The sequence below is a fragment of the Haemaphysalis longicornis genome, unplaced genomic scaffold (assembly GCF_048455015.1).
Source record: "Haemaphysalis longicornis isolate Haplotype H1 unplaced genomic scaffold, Haemaphysalis longicornis Haplotype H1 scaffold_1, whole genome shotgun sequence".
Lineage (NCBI taxonomy): Eukaryota > Metazoa > Arthropoda > Arachnida > Ixodida > Ixodidae > Haemaphysalis > Haemaphysalis longicornis.
In genome coordinates this window covers 247992360-247996836 of record NW_027526203.1, presented here as the reverse complement: position 1 = coordinate 247996836, position 4477 = coordinate 247992360, and the positions used below count along the sequence as shown (strand labels likewise).

Below are 4477 nucleotides of genomic sequence, written 5' to 3'. Positions count from 1 at the left end.
GTGCAGCTTTTGCACCACCACAACTTAATCACGCAAATGCAAGAACAGAATTACTGTAACAGAGCAATTTGAAACGTCCACGTTCGATCCTTTCGCGTTCACGAACTATCCTAAGCATGCCGCACACGTAAACAAACACCGCGCTGTTCCGCTGTTCATATGCGCCAGCGGCATCCATCCCGCAAATATCTCCTTCTACACAAAATATACAACAAAACAGCCTCACTTAGGGCGTGTTGGCAATACGGGACTCTAGAAATACTATGTAACAGAGCAGTTTGAAACGTCCACGTTCGATCCTTTCGCGTTCACGAACTATCCTGAGCATGCCGCACACGTAAACAAACACCGCGCTGTCCGTATGCGCCCGCGGCATCCACCCCGCAAATATCCCCTTCTAGACAAAAATATACAACAAAACAGCCTCACTTAATGCGTGTTGGTAAAACGGGGCTCTAGAAATACTATTAATGCTACCGGAGAGCGATTTCGGGGCGAAAACAAGAGCAAACTGCACGAAAAACTGCAGCGAGCGGCCCGAAGCGTTGCGAGGGCGTCTGCTCTGAGGAAGCCAACAAAAATGGCGGCCCCGCCGCGGAGTTAAAGGGACCGCGGCGCCGCGGGTGAGGGGAGAGAAAAAACGAGGAGGGCAGCGGAGAAGGAGGGAGTAGTTGGCGCTACCTTTGTAATTTTAGGGATCTTAAGCTAGACCGGCTAGACCTTTGCTTCTCTAAAATCCTCCCTGTTCTGTGATTGGGGTACAACTGCGAATGTTTTCATATCCCCGGGCTGTATTTCCTGTTCGACGAAGTAGAGTTTTGCCAGGAGGCGCAAAAAAGGTCAGTGCTGCTTATTTATGTGCTGGTAACGGTTGTTGTTCAGTGACATCCTTGTTAACTGCGTCCGATAAACATACCGCTGCTCTGCCCGTTGTTCGTGTGTCGTCCATGCTTGTGGTCGCGCCGTGTAATATTTTGTGTTGGAGAAACGTTTGCAACCGTAATTTACCAAAACTTCCGTGTTCGTGGGTCAGAGTCGGCTGGGCATTTCTGACTGCGTACGTTAGCCATTGCTATAAGAAAGGTGCTGATTTGTGCGTTTCATGATTGGATGTACCCTTACTGTGTGGCTTTGCTTAGTTCTATATTGACGGTTGCTGTGCATCTCTGCGGTAGCGAATCTTCTCGGGTTAGTCGCTCGCGATAAGTGCGCGTGCACACGTGTACAACTTCGAACTAAGTTTGTCGGAGCGTTCGTCCTTAGATTTATTGGTATTTTTAAAACTTGCGTGGTAATTGCGGCGTTGTGTTAGTCTGCTGAGTAGAATGCATTTACTGTGCTTACCAGACCGCCGACCGGGAGTCTTCGAACTTGCCCGTTGCGCGCAAGGTAGACGCTATTTCGTGTTGTGTTGATGTGTTTTCAAAGCGTCATCTTACGTTTATCTGTTCCATGTTTCCATGTTTCATGTTTATGTTCCATGTTTCTTCCAATTCCTTTGACCAATCGAGATGATATATTTTACATTGCCTGAAGTGTAGAGAAATGGAAGGGACAGTTGTTGTCTTAGCAGTACCGCAGTAACAAACGTTTCTTTTGTAGGGAGGAAGAAATGTGGAAACACGCAGCGGGTATATAGAAAGTGTGCTGCCGTTTCTATGCGGTTAATGTCAGTGGTAACGTGAGACTTCAGGATAATTATCCAATATCCATAATTAGTGGTTGCTACTTCACCAACCGCGTTAGAAATAAGCCACTCTTGCATTTTTATGCCGTCAATGTCGGTGGTAACCCGAGAGTCGAAATAATTTCCGACAACGCTCAGGTGATAAGTTCTTGCATCACTATGTGCACCCAACATTAACCCATTTCTGTGCTTCCTTGAACTTAGAAAATATACTGCGAAAGCAGATTGCTACATTCTGTATTCGATCTGTATAACCTGTCCAGATGCAGACTATGGCTGACTGTGGAGACATTTGTCTCTACACTGGTAGTTTGCGACAATTGTTTTCCTTTGTCTGAAGAACAGAAATTAAATCGAATTATTTCCATTCCTTACATATACCTCTTAAATCATGGCTGTGGCATTCACTGTGGCTGAAGACGTCTTCGGCACGCCGAGGCGTCGTCGTGACAAGTGTGGCAGATTATGAATGCATTGTGGAAGTCATAAAGCCACGAAAGAGTGCCTCTTGAGTGTTGCGTATTATACAGACGTTCACCACTCCGCATGGAGCAATGACAGGTGAGCCTAAAAACGTTCAAATATTTTTATATTTAAAATTTTTTCGCCTGGAAACGTTACCAGGGCTCGTGCTGCAAAATAAATTTTAGCACAACTAATCAGGCATTGTACGAGATCTTCTAGTACTCCCTTCTTAGAGGGAAGCGTAAATTTATGCTTCGATATTTTTATACTGTTTTTATTTTCTAGGAAATAGGGCGGACCGGGACTTAAAACAATGGAACAAGGAATGCATACTGCCATTTTCCTGGTTATTGAAGGCGTGTGTTCACAAAAAGGGAACACATGAAAGCCGTTGTACGGGATGAAATCATTACATTCTACAAGTAAGTACGCACTCCCAGTTCTGGAACTTTGATGGTCCCTTTTTAGGTAGTTGCAATATACGTAATGGCTTCGGAACACCATTTCAGTGACAACTTGACCTGTAGGTGAAAACGACAGTAAGAGCTTTTGGGAACACGTTGGCAAAACTTTCCTGGAAATGCACTCCGAGGAGGCCCTGCCAGGAACTCCTGCATCTTAATTTTAGTTGGGTAAGTTGGCATTTTATTTTTGTGGGACTCAATTTATGGTAGTGTTTACTGAAGCTGGCATTTTATTTTTTCGGGACTGAATTTGTGGTAGTTTTCTTTATAGCAAAATCTTACTGTTCAAAATAAATCGTGAACTCCAATATTGGGAAATACCTTCACATTGAGCCTGTTTTGGATGCTGCAACATGTGGACAAAAAAACTATTATTTTGCATTCAAGTTTTGCAAACATTTTGCTTTCACATTGAGAGTTGCTGCTGTGATAATACGGCACCACGGCCACGCCCACTGCGGTTGCTTTCCAGAATTAGAGAACGGCCATTGACACTCTGGGCTAATATTTTTTGTACATTGTTAGCAGCATTCCCAGAAAAGAAACCAAGAAATCGCTGATATTTCAATCAATTACTGTGCTGTAAAAGGGGTATCCTAAGCAACTCACTCATTTAAGGCCATCGTCTAACAAAATTTTCTTGTTCCTTCCTTAAAGGTACATGACGTGGTCCAGTTATTCTCGAGGTCCAGTTATTTTGAGAGAAGAGAATGGCAGCGTAAATATTGTCTGCAAGAAAGACGTCATGAATTTTCCGCCTGCGTTGTCACATCAAGATGTGGTCATCCTCCTCGCCGTATATTTCATCTTAATCTACTGACACTTATGCAACTTTGGAGAGTTCTTGGGACTTTTGCAGAGAGTTCTTGGCCATTTAACAGTGGCCTGGTGTCATTTAAGTTGAAAGCTCTGTTGAAAGACTTGATGTGGTCACTCTACTTGGGGTTTTAAATTATTGTTAGACGTTGAAGCCTATTCGGAAAGATATGTCGTGGTTCCAATGATTGGTAGATGCAAGCGGCATGTCAATTGCAAAAGTGAAGTCGTGCTTTCCTGTGCAATTTTTCATTATTGGCACAAAGCGCAGGCTGCCTTTGCAGCTACTCTGTTACTCTGTTAATGTAGTTAATGGCACTGCACTGTAACGTTTTTATTTTTCAAGTGCAGCTCGAAATTTTTTTCCATGGCAGTGCTGCTGTTGATGGATGCAAATGTGAGAGTAATTATTTACACAGACGGTCTGGGGCTTCACTAATCAATTTTGTACTGTATCTTAGCTTACACCCAAGCCCTAGAAGAATGCGAAATATACATACTTGGCTTGAAAAAGTTATTTATTTTGGACTAAGTTGCATTTCTTGCTTGTTAGAGGCAGTGCTTTGGTCACAAGCATACTGTCGTCATGATATTAGGGTTTGTATAGCACGCAACTGTGAATTTTACCTCAGATAAATGTTCCGGCTGGAAAAATGCTTCCAAGTTGGCTTGGTAAAATTGGTCACCTGTATGTTTTAAACCTAGCTGGCTTGGTTATTTGGGATGTCTGAATTGTTCTTGAGGGAATTAATAACGTCTCTAGAGTTAGGCTGCTTGTTAAATTTTAAAATGCGTAACATGCTCCGAGCTATCTGTTTTGTAAAATTTTGTAAGATTCACACTGGGTGCTATGAGCTTTTTTTTGGATAAGTTCTTTTAAATAGCTACAAATTGTCGGGGAAGGAACGCGGCTTCAGTGAAAGGTTTTTTCAGGGCGCGTATACAGTCGGTTTTGGCTACAGTTAGCTTGATATTACAGTTAGCTTGATATTGATATATGGTGTATCTTTTAGTTGTGCAATAGTGCCACATGCGTCCGGTAAAT

The 4477-nt window shown here is 43.0% G+C and overlaps 1 long non-coding RNA gene across 1 annotated transcript; it reads left to right on the top strand.

Annotated features, from left to right (window-relative positions):
• The first annotated feature begins 1111 nt into the window (after positions 1 to 1111).
• Positions 1112 to 3406, top strand: LOC144169151 (uncharacterized). Its single transcript, XR_013322374.1, has 4 exons — positions 1112 to 2248; positions 2438 to 2574; positions 2662 to 2784; positions 3274 to 3406. It is a non-coding gene; the product is annotated as an uncharacterized LOC144169151 (long non-coding RNA).
• The last annotated feature ends 1071 nt before the right edge of the window (positions 3407 to 4477 follow it).